This window comes from Castor canadensis, chromosome 8, assembly GCF_047511655.1.
Source record: "Castor canadensis chromosome 8, mCasCan1.hap1v2, whole genome shotgun sequence".
In the NCBI taxonomy this organism is placed as follows: Eukaryota; Metazoa; Chordata; class Mammalia; order Rodentia; family Castoridae; genus Castor; species Castor canadensis.
In genome coordinates this window covers 129002068-129026957 of record NC_133393.1, presented here as the reverse complement: position 1 = coordinate 129026957, position 24890 = coordinate 129002068, and the positions used below count along the sequence as shown (strand labels likewise).

Here is a 24890-nt window from a genome sequence, read left to right as displayed (position 1 = left end):
AATAAATTGATAAATACTGATTTCAACACCTATTAACAGTGTGAGATTGAACAACTGTGAGTACTTATATGTAAATCTGAAATAAATACAGCTTTCAGCTTGCATATTAGTGAATATCGGATGATCTAAAGCACACTTAATGTTTTGTAAATGACCAAGTGACCTAGAAACATTGCTATTAGAAATCAAAAAACCATAAAAACATAAATGAACATACTCCCCAATGTCATGATCTTTCTTTAAAACTAGGATTGTGGGTTGTGATGATACCCATTTCTACCCTTTATACAAATATTCCTCAGAATAAGCCTTTGCGACAAGCACAGGAGATGGGAAAATGAAAAATACATCTTGCCTACATAGCACTGAAGATACATGGATGAAAAATTATAGTGCAACTAGACATTTAATAAAATTGAGAAAAGCTTCAACAGTTTAGTAACTGATTTTCCAATAAACTCTTTAATTAATAACTGCCATGGAATCTGATCATAAACAAATGTAACTTTTTCCCAAATTAATTCCAAGAATAATGACTTGAAAAGATTATCTTTAAACTGAATTATTGTGTAGGTTTCATTTCAGGATGTAATAAATCCTTTCAGATGCAGTAACTTTATTGAAAAACCTTTGTGGATTCTCTATACTTATACATTATTCATAGGAATACATATGGATATTGAAAATGTTGAAAAATGACAACGATATTGACTGAAGACAATGTTTCCTCACTCATTAAACACCTTATTTTTCTAATTGTTCGAGGGGATATTTTCTCAAGGGGAAAATAATTGGATCATTTATTTACTACAACACTTGATCTTCATATCAATTGGTATTAGCTTTGACTGAGGTGACAGTCCACTAAATGAAAGTGGTTTAATAAGCAAGCACGTATTCTTTCTCATGTTGCATGATGTCTACAGCTTCTCTACTTCTCTATGTTTTGGTATAGATTTGTGGGTTGACTTAAGATCTACTCCACTTGACATTACATTCTGTGATTCAGGTTGAAGAAACAGCTTCTATATGTGATATTCTATTTCTGTACCAGAGGGCAGAAGCACAAGACAAACTAAACTGATCTAGTCTATTTGCATTAAAGAAACTTTTGTTCATATAAGGCATATGATAGTCACTCACATGACATTGACTCTGACGTAAGTCTGATGGACAAATCCAATATTACTGAGGTGGAGCAGGAGTGAGACACAGAGATTAAGTTTCCAAACACACACACATATACACACACTCCACACACAATCGATGGAAAACTCTGGGACTCCCTAAAGAAGAAATTTTGTCTTCATTTCAAAGATATCCCAACTATGTATACATACACACAAAATGTTGTGATACTTCTGTTAAGTAACAATATACCCTGAATATGAATTCATAATTCAACATTATGAATTACTTGATAAATTAGCATATTCTTTCATTTTGAGTAAAATGGCTTCAAAATGAACGAATCATTTGATGAATTTTCTTCTTTCACTAACTTGTAGTGCTTTTATTAGCATTATAATCTACTCTCCTGAGACTTGTACTTTCACATTAGATGTTTTACTTGTTGAATTTAAACATCAAATACATTTGTCCTTTAACTTGCGTTTCATTAAATGAATGTAATTTTATGATAAAAGGTTTTAAATAACCTCACTGTGTTTTCCCTAATAATAATTTTATAATATGAAATAACAAATGAATTAGCTGTGTCAAATTATTATTTTTATATGGTAGTGGATAAAAATACTGGCTTGCCTGCAAACCCAATAGCATAGGACCTAGTAAGACTATAGTAATTAAACAAAACCCTAGTAAATTGTTAGAAAATATAGCATGAAAAATTTTTATTATGATTAAGCAGTTATGTGGGTTATAAAATTAGTGTAGAAATGTTCTTTTTGGTTAATAATGAATATCTGAGATGCCAAAGGAATCAAATAATGTCAAATCCTGCATTTTTTATTTAAATGGATTAATTTACTAATATGATGATAACAACTCATCATTTTCTTTCCCTATAATCTCATCATCACGATGTATTTGCAAAACCAAATAAAATAGGACAGACTTTGTACTCATTGCTCTAGATAGCTCATTGAAAATAAAAAGCACTCATTGGCTTCATTCAGACAACTGGTGACCAAACAAACCATTTAAAAAATGTTTAGATGGAATTAATTTGATCAAAGTACATTATACTCATGAATGGAAGTATCAAAATATAGCTATTTCATATAATTAATTTAAGATTTTTTTGTCTTCCAAAACATTACTGTTTATTGTTAATGTTCATGAAAATGGAAAAATTAAAACATATTTACAAACATTGAAAATTAAGCTGCTTTATATAAAGAGAACAAAAGTGTAGTTGAATAATTATTTCCTTCTCATCATATAACTCTCAATACAGAATAAGCCCATTTTCTGTGCACTGGGGAAATGTCCAAATATCCTAAGTGTGGATCAGTTTCAGCATTTTATACTTTATACTTGCAACATCATGAAATAGCTTCATGTTTCTTTTACCCTGAAACTTTTGTCATCATCACTTCCACTAAGCAAATAAAAAATAAATCACCAATGAAACATTGGCTAAATTTGTTTTTTCTGACCAAAAATGTTCGTACTCCTGTTAGATTGATTTAAAAAAAAAGGCAACCTTGAAATTAATTAGATTTGATTAGACAATCCAACTACTTAGATCTCTTGAAATGCTAAAATATAGTGAGTCTATGAATAATATCTATAATTGACTTGGATGCCTACAAGTAGTATCACTATGTAATTTAAATTATGGAAAATATTATTAGAAAGCTGAGATCAGAAGAAACCGTGGTATCAGAATCACAAAGAATTAATAGTCTGGCTACTCTTGGATAATATAATTAAGCTTAATGTTAGTGGGCTGGTAGCATGGCTTATGTGGTAGAGCGCTTGCATAGCAAGGAAAGGAATCTGAATTCAAACCCCAGTACAGCCAAAATAAATAAGAAAAAAAGTTTAATATTAGAATATGTCACAGAGAATGTTATAAAGGAAGACAAAGACTAGAGATCTTAACCTGTCTTTTGATTAAGAACTGAAGACTGAGTCTGTGCCACTCCTTATAATTAAATGTCTTTCAGGAAACTGCAATGCCAAATATTGAAGCAGGAACCAAAAACATCCAACCAAATACAATTCTTTCTAATAATCTCCTGGTTACCAAAACCAGTATTTATTTATTGATTTATTATTATTTCTTCCTTAACTTTGTGCATTTCTTGGCTGTTACTGTCACTTGAAGTTTTCTACTTCTTTGGAATTTCAATCCAACTCTCTCTTGGTTTTCTACTCAACTTAGTTCTTCTATTTGTCTCTTCTAAGACTTTGCTTTCTTTGTCCCTGAAAATTGGACTTTCCTTGGATTCTGTCCTTACCCTTCATCTTCGCTGTGGGTGAACCAAGATTTGCATTTTATTCATAATCACTATTAGTTAATTATTAACAGTGGTTAATGCTTGTGAATTTTGGACAGATTCAGATAGATTATGAATTATCCTCATGTACAAGCTTCTGAATTACTATTCATCCCAGGTTTAGATGGATGTTCTCATTCTACATTTCCTTCTATTTCTAATTTCTAATTAATATTATGATTATATCTTGTTTTTCTCCCCAAACTTATTAAGCTGTGAGATTGTATAAAGAGGAGTCACAGGGACTCCATTCTATTCATCTGTGCATCTCTAACAAACAGCACAATAGCTAGAACATGGCTGTGTGTAGCTGACACCACTAAGTGGCTTTTTTAATGAAGGAAACTTCAAATGAGTAGTCTCTAAAATGATGTGCTTAATGGAAATCATTTGGCACTGTTAGAAAACATAAGATTCAATTTATATTCCGATAAATTATTTACATGAAAATACAAGAAATGAACATCATTAAGTGTTCCCCATTAATATCAATAGTAATGTGAACATGATATAAATTTATAGCTAAATGCACAAGACTAGTGATACAGAGCCTGGCACCCTATATATTTATAAATCAGCTTCCTTTCTTGCAGGCAGTCACAACTGTGCACCAAGAGACACAGCTTGGTGAGCAGAGCACTTCATGTATGTCTGTCTCAATCTCCCCTTTAGGCATATGTTGTGGTGTGAGATACAACATATATGCATTTATGGGGTATCCCTCAAAGTGCAAAATAGCTTGTTGAAAAAGAAAGCAATTGTTTTGTTGCCTTGAACAAATCTTGCCAATTTTCAAAGTCATTCCAAATTATAATTTTATAATTTAAACTTCAGGTTATTAGTATTGATGATAATTTTTACTAATAGAAAATTGTAAAAAATATGTAGATGGAAAATGTTATAATGTTCATGGCTATAAAATCCCAATTTAAAACCCAAAGATTACTTAATTTCAATGAATTTAACTTAATTATGTAGCAAAATCATGAATAATAAATTATATTTACTAATAGCTTAATATCTAAGCCTTTCAAGGTATTTTATATGAATAATATTTATACTCAGAATTAGGTAAGTACTCATATAGTACAGTTTTCTGGACAAAGAGGAGGGAAATCAGACATCTAACTTGCCCAAGGGCACATGACTTTATAGAGCAAAGACTTTTGAATTTTTGAAGGACAACTTAAGAGGTTGACTTTGATTCATCTTCATGTGACCAGAAACCTGTTTTAAGAGATATATTCAGGTTATCAAAAAAAGTAACTGTTTTGTTATCTGACAACTTATTTATTCATTTTTTAAAAACATATATATTAGGCACCTGTTAAATTCAATTCACTGAGAATGGATCTGTGAAGAAGTTAATTTAAATACCCAAACTTCATATATCTTAGTGTGAGGTGTGTATCTTAAGGAAACTATTATTTCTAAAAACAATACAAAAAAGTTATTGCTTCCTTCTCATCATGTACTATAAAATCCTACAATTGAAAAAAATATGCTTGTTTGTTTAATTTTGCTTTATACATTTAAAGTTTCTTGTACAGTTATCTTGGGAGAATTATTAAAGTATTTTAAGCCATTTAACTTTCTAAAACCTTTCTATGACAGGATGCAGGGTTAAAAAATGTAAAACTAATATTTTCCTTCTGAAACACTTGATTTTATCATTTCATCCACTCACCTTGTATTGTCTCTGATCCTATGGAGTCTTTTACGACTCAACTTGAAAATCCCTTTAAATGCTAGTGTTTGGTTGAAATCAGCAGACTCTGACACTAAACAGTGACTATTGAACATGAAAGATAAGTGTTTTAAAATAAAAATTTAAATTCCTGTGTTGCAATACACTTTACCACATTTTTACCTTCTGAACAAATGAATACACAGATGAAACAAAATAGTGAGCAATTTTTTGGTTAACAGAATCCTAATAATTTCAATCTTCTAGAACATGAATACAGAAAGGGCAGTGAACAATAGCAAAAGATGTTTGCCCAACATCTAAAACCATCTTCTTGTTACAAAAGCTCATGTGTGTTATATTGTGAATACCTGTCACATTCAAAGTGACAGGTATTTCAAATTCACTAAGAGTTCTCTTCTGTTTTCTTCTGTGATTTAGTCCTTAGTAGAACTCAAGTAGCCACAAGAGAAAGAACTAAGACATCAATATGGTTGTGTTGCAAAATGAAAACAGCAATACTCACATTTACTACTTGCCAGAAAATAACCTGGGATCATTGAGTATAGGAGAAAAGAAACTTTTACAGCTCCATAATTCCCAAGGGCATTATAACTCTACATTACATGATAGTGAGTTCAAATGATCCAGTGTTGTATACACTCTGCCTAAACTTTCAAGGAAGAGTAATACAGGCCTCTAATATCAACACAAAGATTATCCATATTCTGTAATATTATCATTATATATCATATGGCATAAAGCTGGAAGACTTTTTTTAATGGATTGGTCTACAAGTATTATATAAGTATCTCATGCTCTAATAGAAATCTAATGTTTGATTCTAAAACTGCAACTGTATCAAAACTAGCAGTACCCTCAGATAGAAGTTGCATTCACATCTATGTAAGTTCATTGGTCAATGTAATTCCTGATAAAAGAAGAGAAAATTATATCCTTTAGGTAACAATCTATGGCATTGTGTTTCAATAGCCAGACATCTTTCAAAATCCTATAAATCTGTGTGATTTCCATTAGTAGACAACCAAAGGTTGTAAGATGATACTACAGCATTTCATTAAAACAATCAAAATCCAATATTGGATATTACTTTAAGAAAGAGGAATGAGGTGAATAGAATAAGAGTCCTAATAAAAAAAAGAATATTTGTCAATAGCAGAATTCAGTTAATATCAACTAAATGCAAATTCAGATGTCTTAAATGTAAGCAAATATCATACCATTCTATATTTTTATGCTACAGTATAGTACTACTGATACATAAACTTTAAAGTTTTTACTCTGAGTCTCCTCCCTCAATGATCAAATTGAGAACTTCAAGCACTAAAAGTGTTAGTATATCACTTTGGATCATTTGTCTTACAATGGGTATTATTCTAATGTGTCTGGTTTAGGTTTGCTTTTGCATGAGACAATAGCACATGCATTTTAATGCCCTGTAACATTCCATTGAGCAAATAGCACATAGTATTTATTTCTTACTCTTGGTAAACATTCAACATTTCCAATTTGAATCTATTATGAATAATGTTGCCATTAACATTACTGTACATGTGTCTTTCTGTGCATATTTCTTTTTATGTAACTGACAGAACATTTGTACATAATCATGGTGGGTAGGGTGATCATTCAATACATGAATAAATATGTAATGGTCAAATCAAGGTAAGTAGAATTTTTGTCTCCTTATTTCTTTATGTTTGGAGAATTTGGACTCTTCCAACTCTTCATTACACAGAGTGCCATAAAGAATAATCAACCTATTGTATTATAGAATGCTAGAATTTATCACTCTTATCTAATTGTATTTTTAATACTTCCTATAGCTAATTATAAGTACTACTACTCTTACATTAGCACAACATAATTCTGACTTTGCAATTTTATTCTTTTATTAGAATATGTCACAATATTATTCCAATATTACTGAAACAAGTACTTAGACATTTTAATAAAAGCAGAAAATATAACAATTTGATCTCATTTGATTATCACAGTGGTACATAGTCAAGAAACTATGCAATTATTATTACCGAAAAGATTCTTGAGCATACAAAACAAATATCACAGCCATTTTCATAATTATACTATTATTTTTTAAAATGTGGCTGGAGATGGTGGTGCACATATATAATCCCAGCACTAGAGAGGATGAAGTAAAAGGGTCATGAGTTTGAGTCCAACCAGGACTACAAAGAAAGTTGTAAGCCAGCTGGGCATGGAGGCTCACATTTCTAATCTCAATTACTCAGGAGGCAAAGATCAGAAGGATCATGGTTGGAGACCAGCTCATGCAAAAAGTTTGTGAGACTCCATCCTAATCAATAAAAAATTGGGCATGAGTGAGAAGCATAACTGGAAGGATCACAGTCCAACTCAGTCCAAGTATAAACGCTAAACTTGTGATCCTATATGAACAATCTGTAATGCAAAAAGAGCTGGTGGTGTGCCAAAGTCAAAGTGGTACAGCACCTGCCTAGCAAGCACAAAGTCCTAGTTCAAACCTCAGTACTGCCAAAAAAAAAGGAAAAAAGAAAAGAAACTTCCATGCTTGCCTGGGCTACAAAATGAGATCCTGTACCATACAAACAAGCAAAAACAAAGTGACTATATTTACAAAAAAAAAAAATGACATCTGTTGGCGCTTCCTCTTTGTTCTAGCCACTGTCACTACTAGAAAAAAAAGAGGTCAAATGTTAAAGATATTTCTATGTCATGTAAATTTTGCTTGTAGTATCATCAAAACTCTAATTTTAAAGTGTTTTAGGAATTTGCCAATACATTTACCAATAATATTTTGTGGTTTTATCACCCTAATAGCAATTCCATAATAGAAACAGTCTCTTTTCAATGATAGTGCTGAAATAAACTTGTAATCCTGCTACTACATTGAAGGTTAACATTTCCTAAATAAAGTCTCCTTTGATTGATTATAAACAAGTCAGATTTGTGCACTACCTTATCGTTAGATAGAAACTGGCTCTATTCCTTGTTTCAGTTAATTAAAATCCCACACAATTCCTGTATGCTTCTCATATCTAATTAGGTAATCCCTAGTGCTCTCTAATTGGGTACTGCTTAATTTATATTACTAAAGGCATTTGTTTGTACTGAAGGCATTACATAAAGTCTTCTCTTAAAACAACACAAGCCTAATCAAATTTCAGGCAGTTTTTAGAAACTTAGAAGATGATTCAAAAACTTTTATGGAAAGAAAAGAAGATTAAAAAAACCCAATTTTTAAAGGATAAATTAAATTGGAAAATTTATTTGCTTTCAAGACATTATATGAGGATACAGTTATCAGGACAATATAGTATTGGATTCTAGACCCTTCCCATATTGGGGTTTTCATATCTTTTCCTCTCTGCTTATTAAACTCCAGTTCTTTAACTCAAAATAAAAGACAATAAGGTTTTGGATTGATAATTGATAGATATGGCAGAAGAGCGAATACAGAATGTACACATGGTCATAAAAACATTATTCACAATTTACATGTTAAATTGATCCTCCCGAGAATACAGGTACAAAAAGGTAACCATAACCATACCCCTTCCTTCAAAGTAGAAACTGGAGCTAAATTGGATTGCTGTTGCCAGGAGCACTAGAAGTGGACCAATCTGGAGTGCAAGCATATAAAGAACAATATGAATGTTCATTATAGTGACTTTCTCACAAATAGATAGATCAAAGACTTTAAGATATTATCCCTAACATACATGAGAGGACTTAAGTCCCTGATTCTAAAATAAAGTGGGGAATCACACTGTGTCAAACATAAATAAGCCAGGGTGCTGGGATATCATTATTGGGCATTGATCATGTGTAAAAGTGCAAGCGAGCTGGTAAGAAACAAGCTGGAATTTGCTAAAATAAAGTGTACAGTAGACTCTTTTCTACCTGGAAATATATGCATTGATTTTTGTTTGATTATGTTTTTCATGTACTAGCAATGATTAAACAGAGATTGAGGGCTGGGAGAGAGAACATCATAGAGCAGAGATGATTTGCTGTGGAGAATGAGATAAAAAATAACAGAAAGATGGGAGTTGGCCAGGGGAATTAAAGTTTACTCAGAGAAGGTCTCTGAGATACAAGGAGCAAAATAAAGGTGCTTCTCTAGGCAGAGGAACAAATATGGCAAGGCAAATGTGGTAAAGGGACTCAATGGTTTCACTTTACAGTTTGTGCCTTTGTATGTACTCATTAAAGACTAGACATTACAATAAAATGATCAAGTAACTAGAATATCTATTATTTGAGATGCAGTGTACCTCTCCCTTTATCTCTATTATTGTACATCTAGAAAGTACCTTAATGTAGCACCCTGTATTTCCATAATTATTTTTACTGTGTGATGTGTTTGCCATTTGAAGACAACACAACAAAAACAGTCTACAATAATTATTGCAGTGTTATAAAAGACTATCCCACATTCATCATTTATGTTGTCTGTTCTTGCATTCTCTCAAATATTATGTATAAAATAAATGAAGAAAATATTTACACACTCTATTACATTAATAAGTAATACCCTGCATGAGGTCGAGACCCTAAAATTCTTCACATTAGATAGTAATGTAAAATTTCAGAGTCAATATTGAATTCTGAGCAATCAATGAGAAAATTAGCCTTTAGAGTTTGTGACCTTACTATAAATATTTTCAACTGGCAGGCACTTGTTTCACAATAACTATTTTTAAAAACCTTTGGTGATTCAGCCTTTAAAATAAAAACATTACTTATTTCTATGAACAAATGTCTCTATCTTCAGTATTGCTAGTTTTCAAAACTCAGTAAAGATAATTGAATATTTTAAGTGAAGTATTATGTCAAGGCTGAGTCCTCTGACTCTATATCAAGCAGTTTCATTTTTATTAAAATTGCTAATGAAGATTTGGATTATCAGTAAACATAAGTCCCATGAACTCAGCTTCTTTAAGTACTAAAATAAACCAACAAGGCCAGAATTAGGTTAATATGCCAAGGTCAGAAATACTTGAAGTAGGAGCAGGAGAGAAAATAACAAAGTAGAAATCAGGTTCAAAGTCTGATAAATAGAGCAGATAAAAAACAGTAAAGGAAAAAGGCATCTTTAGTTTCAAGCTGACCTTGGATTTCAATCTGACTGACTGTAGATTTAATTCCTATTTTTTCTCCCTAACTGCTTCTTAGCTAAACTTCAGTGTATTTGGTCTTTTATTAATTCTTCTGTCCTTTTTGCTCTCTCACTCTCCATTCTAGTTCAACAAATAGTTAATGAACACTTATCTGCTAGGACCTCTACAAGTCACATGAAATTGTTTTGAGTTATTTTGTTATAAATGATACATAACTTTGTTCACCATTTAATAATGCTATTTAATACTGACATTATTTTATTCTAATGTAATATAATTATTTTTGTCACATGTTTGAGTATAATACACATAAATTATTATATAGTACTCATTAGTTTCATTTATTTTACTTATTCAATTAATTGTTTGAAAATTTCTAATGCAGAATATTCAATGTTTCTCCTTTTGGAGGCTTCCTCTTTCCCAAACATCCAAAGTCTTGATATGTACTCTGTCAATGGAGACTGTGTCTTACAGGACAAGTGAATGGAAAGTGGACAGCCTTTGTTTGACATCCTATTGCTGTCTAAGTGGTTGGATGGGCTACATAGAGAGAATTTTGAAGGAAAAATTAAGATGTGATCTCTGCCTTATTTTGGAGTAAAAAATCACACAGGTCACATGTATCAGAACTTTCATCTGTATGCCTTTGTATCACTAGAGCAGGCTTTCAACTTAGGTGCTGTGACATCTTCAGACAGCCAATGCTTCCCTCAGAAAAGAAGAGTGTTATCCTTCTTGGACTTTGAAAAACTATAGCATTTAATTATCCATCACTGGAGACCCAATTTAATTTCTCATTACGATCATTTTATTTTGGTAGGCTTTTGGAAGTCTATAAACTAAAAAGAAGAAATCACATTCTATTTATAGTCAGTCAGTGATAGTTAAGCACTGTTGTCAGCTTCATGATTTCCATCTTATTTTTTGGGTGAATATTTCTATATAATTTAGAATTTTATGTATTATTAGTTTCTCTTTTTTCAATGAATGAATTTTTCCTTGAAAATATAAGAATTAGTGGGGGTTCATGCACATGTTTGCATATGCAGTTGTTTAATTAGTTGTTAAGTAAATCTTCTCTAACTCAGAACTCTATGTATTTTCAAATTTTGACTATTATATATAAGGTCAAGATGAATATTCTTGTTTAGCTAAACTTCTAGTTATTTCTTTGGGAAATCTTTTTTAAAAAGACAAAGGATGCGACTATCTTAAAAATTTTAGTGTAAATTACTCTAATACACTCAAGAAAGACTGACATTACTGTAATGTGTAAAAGTTCTGTACTTTATCTAATACTTGAAGTTAACATTGAAATTAATATATAATGGAGCAATGTTACAATCATTTGGGGACAATGATTTTCAACCTATATTCTATACACACCTAAATTATCAGTCAAATATAAGGGTAAAATTCAAACATCCTTGTCAAAATCACAACTGAATTTCCCAGAATTAGAGGATATGCCTGACTCAAAAATGGGAAAATAAAAAGTTTCAAAAATGCAATTAGATTTGAGGAAAAAAAGAAACCAATATGGAAAATTAGGGAAAAAAATGTTTCAAGAAAAATGTTTCATGGTAAAAAAAAATTAGCCTAAAAGATTATCTGATACATTTGTCAATATAATCAATTACATTTTGGGCAAATCAGTAGACTGAATGTCAAGTGACCCCCAAGATCCCAATACCCAATATTCACTCCTTCCATAATCCTTCTTGAGTGTGTAGGCAGGGCCTGAAACTTGCTTCTGCCCAAGAGAATTCATGAAAGCTGATGGGCTGTCAATCCTGTGAAAACATTATATAAAGGTGCAACTCATCTTGCTAGGAGACACTCTTCCTTGCTGCCTTTGAAGAAAGACATGGCCATACTGAAAAGCTTCATGTGGGGTGAAACAAAGAACCAACAGCCAACTGTCAATAAGGAACTGAATCTCTCATTCTAACAGTTCACAAGAAACTCACTATTGCCAAAACTACCTGAGCTTGGAAGCGGATCATTCCCAACCAACCTTTGGATCAGACAAGGGTCCTGGATGCTTTCTTGTAGCTTTCCATCAACTTCAAGCAAAAGACCTAACAAAACTGTGCAAGGATTTTTGACCCACAAATATTGTAAAATAGTAAATGTGCATTATAATAAACTCCTAAGATTAGATTGATCGTGTTGTGCAGCAATGAAAATTAATCATATTTGGAATGTATAGAAAAATTAATAAATAGAAACTAAACAAAAGAAAGGAGTTGATTATTAGAGAATTTTAAAATGAAAGTTGAATAAAGTCTCACACATCGATTAATTTTTTGTTTTGTCTTACTCTGAGTTCATTTTCAAGAAAAATTTTCAGGATATTTACATACATATATTTTTATAAGCTTTTGTGTTTGTAAATTGCAACATGTCTTGAATAAACATCCCAGACAACAAAGTAACACTCAAAACTTTCTGTATCTTCTGAAATTCAATGTTGCTGATACCAGTCAGAAATTTTTCTGTTGCCAGTGATCTGCTTTATAGTTTTTTCAAAATGTTTATATAGTATTTTTCTTTATTATTGTGTTTAACTTTGCTCTGCTTTAATTAATTTTGTCTGGGTTTGATAAGATAGGTATTCTCTCTATTTTTAAGCTTAGTGAATTTAATAAATATATTTGTCTTACTATTTTTATTTTATTTTCCCTTTAGAGAACATACAGATTTTTATGTTGATCCTGAGCTTTTTTATCTTCATTTTCCATCAATAGCATTTAATTTATCATCACTTTTCACCTTATCTGCTCTAAATTGTATCATTTATTTTATTGATTTGATTTTTCAGAGTTAATTTTTTTCTTTGGGTTTACTTGTACTTATTTCATACTTAAGCCAGTCCTGCTTTCATTTAGATCTTTGTTGCAGCCTCCTTGGTCCCTGCAGTTTCTACCTATATTTCCCTGAAAGTATGTTATTTAAATATTCCAAAAGAACCATCTTTGGTTGTCCTCAGAAAGTACATCCTTTTTTCTGTTATCATGCAACTGCACAGACAGACAATAATTTCCTTTGATGTGATTTAAATCCAATAAAGAGATTAAAGGAAGTCAAAGTTTGTACTTCTGTGAAATTTCTAAAACACAGAACAATTTGCTTTCCTTGTGCTGTCAACAGGGTGAACATTGAAATGGGCTTTAACCATGGAGTCAATGTAAAGATGACACAGCAAAAAGGTGGCAGAAACCTGTGATCCCAACAGAGGATTCTCTTTTGATTGGTTAGACTGTTATATGAAAAAGAAACCTTTATATTCTTTAAATTCTCACACATTAAGGCTTCCTAAATATATCAGTGGAGGCTTTACTCTAACCAATACCATTGTCAATTTGATTTGAAAATAATTTATTATTTCATGTATTAAATACTTTTTGTAGTTAGGCCAATATTTTGTTTTATATTTGTTCTTTTAGGACAAAATTTTTGTAGGCTTTTTATAAGTCTTTTATTTCTTCATGATTTATCTTGGAATGAAAACAAAAGTTCTCCAGACTCACCATTATTCAAAATTCTTAAAATTTTCTTTTTTTAGATCTTTTTATTATTTTTGTGCTGGGGTTACATTGAGACATTTATAATAGTTCTTACAATATATCAAATATATCATTGTTGAATTCACCCCTCCATTATTCTCCTTTACCCTTCTTTTCTCCATTCCTGGAATAGTTTTAACAGGTCTCATTTCCATTTACATACATGTGTACTAAGTATTTGCACCATGTTCACCCTCCTACACCTTTTCCCTTCATCTTCCCCCCTCCCACTGGTACTAACCCTCCAGACAGGCCCTGTTCAGCCCTCTGCTCTCTGATTTTATAAAAAAAAAGAGTGACATTTTTCTTTGTTTACAATAACTATACAGGGAGTTTCCTTCTGACATTCCTATGTATGTATGTATATATATATATATATATATATCGGATATTACATGTAATATATTATATTAAATATATCATTTTAATGTAAATTATGTATATATTATTATATTATATATTATATATGTTATATATATATATGTAAAATAACCTGAAGGTTGCAAGACTTATACCTGACTCTGACCATTTGACTAGTTCTCCCAAGAGAGTATCAGAGACAGTGAGCCTGATGGCACACAGAACAACCTCAAAAATTTACAAAGATCATCACATATGAGAAATTTTATTGTGTAACCTTAATTTCTATATAAGTAGCTCAAATGATAGGATGTTCAATTTAAAAACCAAATCCCTCAATAAACCACAATTTGACACCTTTTTAGTTGGTCATTGTAGAACTGAATGAAGGTCCCAGACCCATCTCCATGATCAATTCCTATGGCTCCTCTACTTATTTCTTAATGGCACTTCTAAATGATGAATTATAAGAGAGAATACATTTCACAAGCTGTGGTACTTTTCATTCTTTTCTTTTCCTTCTGTATTGCTTATTTGTTGTCTTAGCCATTGGTGGTGTTATAACAAGGTACCATAGACTGGGTTGCCTATGAGTAGTATAAATTTATTTCTCATTGTTCTGGAGGCTGGAAGTCCAAGATCAGGATGCCAGCTTGGTTGAGTTCTGGTGAGAAATAGTCAGTCCATTGCACATTTGCAAAACCTCCTATGGTGCAATGTAATACCATTATTTCTTTGAGTCTTGAGTAATTCATTCCTTGCATTGAGGTTTCGCAATATAGGAAGGAAGAAATACTAAAAAACACGATAGTGTATGTGGGGAGGAATCACAGATTGGGGAAGCATTTCTGATGCCTTAGAAATTGAAATCAATACGGCATACAGAATCCTTCTCATCTTCCTTGATCATATAGACCCAGGATTTCCAAATCAGAAAGAAGGAAATGGGTGAGAAACTATCTCTCTAGAGAAAAATGGGCCCTTTACTTTCTAATTGTAAATATTTTCAGCTTTAATTTTTAAAAATTATTCTCATTTTCCATCTCACAGATCTTATAATTACTGCAGATTCATCTGAAATAGATTATAGTCATTCTTACTTTTCCATGTTGTTATAAATGTATGTTGTTATATTTAGCAAGCCTTCATAGGTATTTTAAATGGAACTTTGGAGGGAATTACCCATCATAAATAGGAGGGATGGCTATTAGAATATGTAATATTCAAATAATTTTTAGCTATTGACATGTATAAACTTTACCAATAACATTTTGGGATATCTGTATGTCAGGCATACTTTTAGCACTGCATTAAAATAAGCCAGCAGCATCAACTCTACATTATAATTGCTCCTATTAGGAGCCAAGATACATGTTTGCCATGCAAATTTTGCATTTTGCATGACTTAGAGACAACAGGAGGTGAAATTCTGCAGACTTACTTGATATGATTTTAATTCATAGCCTTGGCACATTTCAATTATATTTTGTTGATTGTAGAAATTTTTTCTAAGGACAGATAGAAGTGACAAAATTTATGCATGTATTCCTTTGGGCTTATATATATGAACCACAAGTAAATTATTCTTTATTTTGCAAAAATTAAAGAAAATTTAAAAACCCTTAGTATGGATGATAATATCTTGTATTACATTATGCTTGAATATCTCATCAACATTAGGTTGATTACAATGTAAACTATAACATGGAACTAAATAATGTAATTAAATGATAATGTCATTTTTATCAGTGCTAAGAATGGTAATTTCTGCATACCAAAAACATTCTAAACTTCATAATAAACAAAGTTCAGGATTTGAAGATTTCAGATGTTTTGTGGACCTTGAGTGTTAATTTTGAGGGCCCTCTTCAGGAAAAGAGTACAAAATCATAAATTCAAAATTCAGTATGGGTCAAAATAAGAGGAAGAAAAAAAATAAATTAAACATTAGCAAAATGAAAAGTGTCTCAAAATCCAGTACAAATGTGCACAATTTACTGCATACCTATCTCTATAACACTTTTTGTCTTTGTAAATTTTTTTTGGTTTGATACTCTCTGATCATCTGATTCATATATCATGGACCAATGATTCCAAAATACCATAATGTATAGAGAGAATAAAGGTAATTCAATCATTTTATCCAGCAAGATTGGCCCAAATTAATTTTCATTGTTGGTAATCTAAAAAAAAAGTTTTATTTTTGTAAGTCTGCTGCTTGTGTGTGGAACTATGCTAGCAATACACATAGAAGTACTGAAGAACAGTAAATGTCTCTACTAAACTCCACTCCCATTAAACAAATCTCAAATATTCTCCAATTCCAGTGTTTCTCTCCCCATTTTCCTGCCCCACACATGAGAATTTTCTTAGAAATTGAGAGAAACCACAGAAAATAGTTTAATCAATTGTGGTACCATTTCTTTTCTAAGTTTTCCAGAAACATGAACTGCATGTGAACAAATGGGGTCTTTCCAGGGATTTGGAAGGAGCTCTTAGAAAAATGGAGTTCTAAACCTCCAAAATTTGCTTTGCAGCATAGCTGTCCCTCATGTTATGAGCAATTCTATGGCGCACTTTCAAATACACATAATCCCTGCAGATAACCAACGTGGGGTAAGGAAAACTTCCTAAAAAAAAAAAAAGTCTCAGTGTAGAATTTGTTTGGATTGGTTTGGGTTTTGGTTCTGTAGTACCAAGAAATGGACCTATAATTGTTCCAGACAAGCCCGAGGAAAATGAGTCCAAGATAGTGGCCTGGTAGAGAATGGCCCTAGAAGGAGATGTTCTCCAATGGCTAAGAGAATAAACCCTACTGCCAGTTGCACCAACTGTGAGAATTTAAGCCTTAGCCAGTTAAATCTCCTACAGTGTTTACTAAATGGGAACACAGATGTTAGGTGCTAGATACCTTGGCAAAACCAAACCAACCAACCTCTGGACATAGTATAAAAAGACTGAAATGAGAGCTTTTAAGTGGATCATGTGGCCATGTTATACAAGATGAATTTGAAAAAAATAATAGGTATTATAAGTAATTCAATTCCCAATTATCAGGTGGGCATAGGCTGTGCCAGAGTTAATTTAATTAAAGTAAATCAAGGAAAGTGATGTTTTTCTACCTTAAGGAGCTCTGCAGCAATTTCATACTTGTCACAGTTATATGCCACATTGCCAGTATCATTTAAAAATAGATCTCCCACTCCAAAACTCTGCAGTTCTTAACTTACAATATTATTAAGAAAATACATCTACAAATTGGAAGTAAGCCAAAGGGATCATGGTTTATTCTTTTATGTTCATGTAAGTGCATTTCATGCTTATAGGTAAATACAACATTTGATTTCCCATTTACAATTCATTGATAAATTTTAGATCTAAAGCAAAGGTTTAGCTTATAAATAATGAAAAAGCAATGCAAATAATCTTTTCTTACAGCAATGGAAATCTTCTCATATAGCTTTGCAAGTGAATTTTATTTGGTAGCGATTCAAGTGTTATCATCAAAATTACAGTTTTTGTTTTAAAATTAGCAAATTATTCCTATCCCTCACCCTGTATTAAAAAATCAACACAGAAAAGACAAATGATTTAAATGAAAGATCTGAAACTTTGAAACTACTACAAGAAAACAGGGAAAGTGGGAAGATATGGGCAGAGGCAATTATTTTTTGAGTAGGACTCCAATTGCTTAGGAAATAAGAACAAGAATTGACAAAGAGTACTGACAAATTAAAAAGTCTTTGCACATTAAAAGAAACAATTACAAGAATCAAGAGACAATCCAAAAAATGAGCAAAAATCTTCACCAGCTATCCAATGGATAAAGGATTAACATCCAGAATATATAAACTCAAATTAATTTAACAGGAAAAGAACAAATAAATCAATCAATGGGCAAACAAATTAAGCAAACAGTTCTCAGAAGAACTACAAATGGCTAAAAAATACATAAAGAACTGTTCAGCATCCTTAACCATAAAGGAAATGAAATCAAAACTGCACTGAGATTCCATCTCACCCCAGCCAGACTGGCTGTCATCAGGAAAAATAACAAATGCTGGAGAAGACACAAGGGAAAAGAACCTTCATAAGCTGCTGGTGGGAATGTAAACTCACGCAACTACTGTGGAAATCAGTATGAAGAGACCTCTAACAAACTAAAAATAGATCAACCTTATGACCCCACAATACCACCCTTGGTCTGTATCTTCAGGAGTGTAAATCAATATACAAAAGAGATACCTGCATATCCATGTTTATTGCAGCTCTGTTCACAATAGCCAAACTGTGGAATCAGCCTATATGCCCAACAATGGATATTGCACAGCTGTAAAGAAAAATGAAATTATGTCACTAGCAAGAAAATGGATGGCTATGAAGATCATCATGCTGAGTGAACTAAACCAAGCTAATAAAGCCAAGTGTCCTATGTCTTTGTTTATTTGTGGAATTTTGACCTAAAATGATTGTTTAATATAGCAATGGGACATGAATGTAAAAGAGGGACTATCTGGGGGAGGGAGAAGAGGTCAGCATCAGGGGAGATGGAGAAAGGAAAGGATACTGAGGGATATATATATATATATATATATATATATATATATATAAAATCAAATTCACTGAATACTGTCTGATAAAGGAATGGAGGAGGGAGGGAAGGTATAGGAATGAATATAATTGAGGGAGTAAACATTTAAAAATATACTGCATATATCTATACAATTATCACAACAAAACTCCCTTATGTTATTATTGCATGCTAATTCAAAAATAAAATAAAATGAAAGTAAATAAATGATAAGTAAGCTATCTAATTGAAGCACCTTGTCTTTCTGCCATAAATACTTGTGATCATTCCAATCCAATTTGAACTTGCTCTACCAAGTTTCTGGTTCCCCAATTAATGGATTAAGTAGGTGTTTGGAACCTGCTTACCTTATATTTAGAGAACAATCAGGCAGTAATTTTTGGAAATTATGTAAAATTTAATAAAATTATACATATTGTGAAGCCATGTCTTGATACTGCTCTGAATGGTAAGATGGGAATGAGAATTTTGCTTCCAACTAAGCTGAATACTGAAATGTATTACATCTGGAAGAACACCCTTATATTATCCCACTTCTTGGTCATAGCTTCCACCATTAAAACAAAAGATGTTTTGAATCAATGAAATTAGAACATGAGAAATTGCATAAGCAAGAAAAAGATGATAATGACAAGTAGTACTTTTGTCTAAGGTACTTAGAAAATTAAATGAGGAATAGCTTACTATGAGCAATTATTTATTAAAAAATTCCTGTGTTAGGTACATAACCTTGAAAACTATATGATAACATCTTTGGATGTTTTCCATTTTTTCTGTATTTCCTAACTTTTTTTCAGAATAAGTAAGGTGTTTATGCAAATTTAAGGAAAATTCCTAACTTAGATTTTCATCTTATGTAGATTTTTAAACTTTTTTTAAGACTTGGTTCTTTACGAGTAGTTTTAGTTTCACAGAAAAAATGGAAAGTAAGATACAAAGATTTCCTCAGCATTTTCTCCTCATACACATGCTGCTTTCCCCAGTATGAACATACCGCAACCACAGAGAGCACATGTTTATAAATGGCGGACAAACATTGGCACACCAATATCATAAAGTCCTTAGTTTACTGGAGGCTTGCACTTAATGTTGCACATAGTATAAATTTGAACAAATGTATTAATTGTGTTCGCTGTGATAATATAGTACAAGGTACTTTCACTGCCTTAAAATTTTCTATGATGCACTATGTCCTGTCATCTCTCCCCTCTTCTTTTGTTTCAGCTCAACACAAAACTAATCTTTGTACTGCCTCCATAATTTTGACATTTTTAGAATGTAGAAGAATTATCCTCCTATAGCCATCATCCTTTTCAGATTGGCTTCTTTCATTTATTGATGTCTAAGTTTCCTTTTCATGGTTCTTTTGCTCATTTTGCTGAACAATGGTCCAGGATCTCTACCACAATTTATAGATCCATTCACCTACTGAAGGACAATTTCATTGCTTCCATATTTTATTGTATATTTTAATTGGTTAATGAAAATTGTCCATATTTATGGGGTTCCATGTGATGTTTTCATACATGTATACATTGTATAATATTCACAGCAGCAAACCATATTTATGGTAAAAACATTCAAAATATATTCTTCTAACCTTTGAGAAATATACAATATATTATTATATCTATTCACCCTACTGTGCAAAACACCAGAATTTATTTCTCCTATTTAATTGTAATTTAGTACCTGTTAACCAATCTTTATCGCTTTCTGTTCCCTACTATCCCCAGACTCTGAATACTATTCTAATCTTGATCTTTGAGATCAACATTTTTATATCCCACATATGAGTTATATAATATGGTATTAAGTGTTCCTGGTTCTTTTCACTTAACTACAATGCTCTCCAGATCCATTAGTGTTGTCACAAAGGACAGGATCCCATGTTTTTCTCTGTCAGAATAATATTCCATTGTGTTTGTATGCCACATTTTCTTTATCCATTCATCAGTCGATGAACACTTAGTTTTCATTTTTTTGTTATTATGAATAGTTTTGCAATAAGCATGGGAGTATAGATATCTCCTCAACATACTGATTTCATTTCCTTTGGATACATATTATTGGGGTTGCTGGAACATATAGTAGCTCTTATTTAATTTTTTTGAGGAGCATCCATACTACTTTCCATTATGGTTGCACTAATTTGCATTCCTACCAGCAATGAGTAAGGGTTCTTTCTCGCCACATCCTCACTAACGCTTAGTATCATTTCTTTTTGATAATAGCCACTCACATTTGAGTAAAGTGATTGCTCATTGTGGTTTTGATTTGTGTTCTCTGATGAGTGTTATTGACAAATGTTTTCATATACCTGTTGGCCATTTGCATGTGTTCTTTTAAGAAATGTCTACTCGTGTGGTTTTTTTAATTTTTAGTCAGCTCTTGTTTTTATTTCATATGTGTTTTTGTTATTGTTTGAGATCTTTATATATTCTAGATATGCACCCCTTGTTAGATATATACTTTGAAAATATATGCTATTCTATATGCTGTCTCTTGTTTTCTTTACTTTGTAGAGCATTTGTTGTAATTCCATTGCCTACTTTTGCCTTTGTTATCTATGCTTTGGGGTTCTTACCTAAAAACGTCCATGCTCATTACAATGCCCTGAAGAATTACCCTATGGTTTCTTCTGGTATTTTCATAGTTTCATGTCCTATATTTAAGTCTTTAAACCACTTCAGTTGGTTTTTGTATATTGTGATAGAAACAGTCTATTTTCATCTTGCATGTAAACATCCATTTTCCCAGCAATATTTATTGAATAAACTGTCCGTTTTCCAATACATCAAACAACAATTAGCTAGAGATATATGGGTTTACTTTTTGGTTCTTTTTTTTCTGCCATTGGTCTGTATGTCTGCTTTTGTGCCAAGACCATAATGTTTTGATTACTAATACATTTAGTATTTTGAATTCAGGTAGTGTAATGCCTCCGGCTTTATTCTTTTTGTCTGAGATTGCTTGTGTTTCCATAAACATGTCTTGGGACTTTTTTCTAGTTCTGTTAAGGATGTTATTGGTATTTTACTTTATTTTATTTTTCAAATCTCAGTTCTACTGTTTACAAGCTATGTAGCTTTGGATTAAGTTGCTTACCCAAATGAGATGTCACATATAAAGCCAGGATGTAGTGAGCACAAGATAATATATTAGGCCATTTACATATGCATAGCATCTAGTAAAAAAGACACATTTTACATTATATTACAACAATACAATTAATTGTATATCCTTCTTAAAACAAGCTTCCAAAGGAGTTATTATCAGTAACATCTTACAGGTGAGGGTTTAGGTTTCCCTGACTCATGGTATTTTAAAATGAATTGCTTTTAAGGTGTAAATCACTTAGGATAATATGTACATTTTAGAAATTTTGACTCTTCCAATTCATTAACATAGGATGTATTTCCATTTTTTGCATCCTCTTCAACTTTTTCATTTGTTATAAATTTCATTGTGGAGATCTTTCACCTCTTTGGTTAAATATATTCTGATTCATTTTACAAAATTTGTAGCTGTTGTAAGTAGGGTTGATTTCTATTTCACATGATTTTTTATTAGCATATGGAAACACTAATAATTTTTTATGTTGATGTATCCTGTAACTTTTCTAATTTTGTTAACTAACTCTAATAGGTTTTTGGTGGAGTCTTGGGATTACCTATATATGAGATCATGTTATTTGAAAGCAGTGACAGTTGGACTTCCTCCTTTACAATTTGGATGCTCTTTCTTTATTTTACTTACTGATTGCTTTGGCTAGGACTTGCAGTACTAGGTTGAAGAAAAGCAGTAAAAGTAAACATCATTTTTTCATTACAGTTTTCAGCTTTTCTCCATTCAGTACGATTTAACTATATAGCATTATTACATGTGGCCTTCAGTAAGTTGCTAATTTGTTCAGTACTTTTATGAAGAAGAGATGTTGAGTTTTACCAAATGTCTTTTGTGTATGTACAAAGGTGATCACTTCATATGATTTTTGTTATTTATTCTATTGATGTAGTATGTCATGTTGATTGATTTACATGTATTGAATCATCCTTGAATCCCTGAGAAGAATCTCTCTTGATCGTGGTGAATTGTCTCTTTGATGTGCTATTTGACATGGTTTGCTTAGTTGAGGATATTTGCATTTATGTTCAACAAAGATATTGGCTTGTAGTTTTCCCTATTTGCTATATCCTTATCTTGTTTGCTATCAGGTTAATGATAGCTTCATAGCATGTGACGACATAATAACAAAGAAATGAAAACTAAATGTTCATCAGCTGATGAATAGATAAAGAAAATGTGGCATATAAACACAATGGAATAGCATTCTGACATAGAAAGGCATGGGATCCTGTCCTTAGTGACAACACTAATGGATCTGGAGAGCATTGTAGCTAAGTGAAAAGAACCAGGAACACTTAATACCATATTATATAACTTACATGTGGGGTGTAAAAAAGTGTTTGGAAGAATGATCTCTTTGGTATTTTAGAATAATTTCAGAAGAATTGGTATTAATTCATCTTCAAATGTTTAGTAGAATTCAGCAGTGAAGTTATCTGGCCTTATGCTTTTCCTTGATGGGAGACTTTTTATTACTGACTCAATATCATTACTAATAGTTTCTTCAAGTTTTCTATTTACTCATGATTCAATATTGTATTCAAGAATTTGTTTATTTCCAGGTTAACAAATTTGTTGGCATATAGTTGTTTTCAAAAGTCTCTAATGATCCTTTGCATTTCAATATAAAAGGAGTCAGTTGTAATATCTCCTTTTGCATCTCTGGTTTTCCATTTTTACTTAGTCTAGTTAAGGGCTTGTCAATTTGTTTATCTTTTCTAAAAAGCAGTTCTGTCTCTCTCTTAATATTTCATTATGTCATTTGTGTTCTGATCTTTATTCTTTTTTCCCTCTACTAATTTTGGGTTGATTTGTTCTTGTTTTTCTTATTTGGTAAGGTAGAAAAATAGATTGAGATCTTTTTGCATTTTTGATGTTGGAATTGACTGTTATAATCTTCCCTCCTAGAATTGCTTTTGGTAGGTTTTGGTATATTGCATCACCACTTTCATTTGCTTTCAGAAATTTTTAAATTTTCCTTCTATATTTCCTCCTTGATCCATTGATTGTCAATTTTTAAAAATTCATGAAGATTTCTTTTGTAGCCTACCATGTTACGTATCATGGAGAACTGCTCATGTGCTATTGAGATTTGGATATTTGGCTGCTGTTAGATATAATGTTCTCTGTTGATTTTCTGTCTGAAGGATCTGTCCACTGCTGAAAGTGGGATGTTAAATTCCTCTCACAATATTGCCTTGGAATTTGTTCCTTTGGATATTTGCTTTATATATTTACATGCTCTGGTATTTGGGTGCAGATATTTTGTCATTTTCTCTTCCTGAATTGACTCCTTTATCATTATACAATGATCTATCTTGTTCTTTGTGCTTTTACTACTTTCAATTTTAAAATCTATTTTATCTGATGTATTATTACTCTTGTGTTTTTTTACATTCCTCTTACATGTAATATTACTTTCCATTCCTTCATTTTCAGTATATGTGTGTCCTTAAAAGTGAAGTGAGGTCTTTTTAAAAATCTATTTGTTTACTCTACGTATTTTAACTAAATAATTTAATCCATTTAGATTTATGATAATAAGTCTTACTATTGTTATGCTGTTACTTGTTTTCTATCTTTTCTCATCTTCCCTTTGGTAGTTCTATCTTTTTTCTTTTATCTTACTTTGATTTTTCTTCAGTAGTGTATTGTTTTCATTGTTTAGTATTTTGTATGTATCTTTCATAGGCTTTTGCTTTGAAGTTATCATGAGGCTTATAAAAACCATCTCCTGGTAGTAACAAGTTATTTTGAAATGACAGCAAATTTATGCAGATCATTTAGATAGAAAAATAAACACAAATGTAAGGAAAATACTAATAAAAACTCCACACATAAACTTCATTTTCCTTGTTTTGAATTTTAATGTCTCATTGTACAAATTTTTGTATTGTCTATTTATAAGCATATTAATATAGCTATTAGGTTTATTTTGCG

The 24890-nt window shown here is 31.6% G+C and overlaps 1 long non-coding RNA gene across 2 annotated transcripts in view; it reads right to left on the bottom strand.

Moving 5' to 3' along the window:
* LOC141425558 (uncharacterized) overlaps positions 1-24890 on the bottom strand; it is a 143093-nt gene that overhangs the window by 102818 nt on the left and 15385 nt on the right. For both annotated transcript variants that reach the window (XR_012450533.1, XR_012450534.1), the window contains exon 2: positions 18476-18560. This is a non-coding gene — a long non-coding RNA (uncharacterized lncRNA). The remainder of the gene's footprint in view (positions 1-18475; positions 18561-24890) is intronic.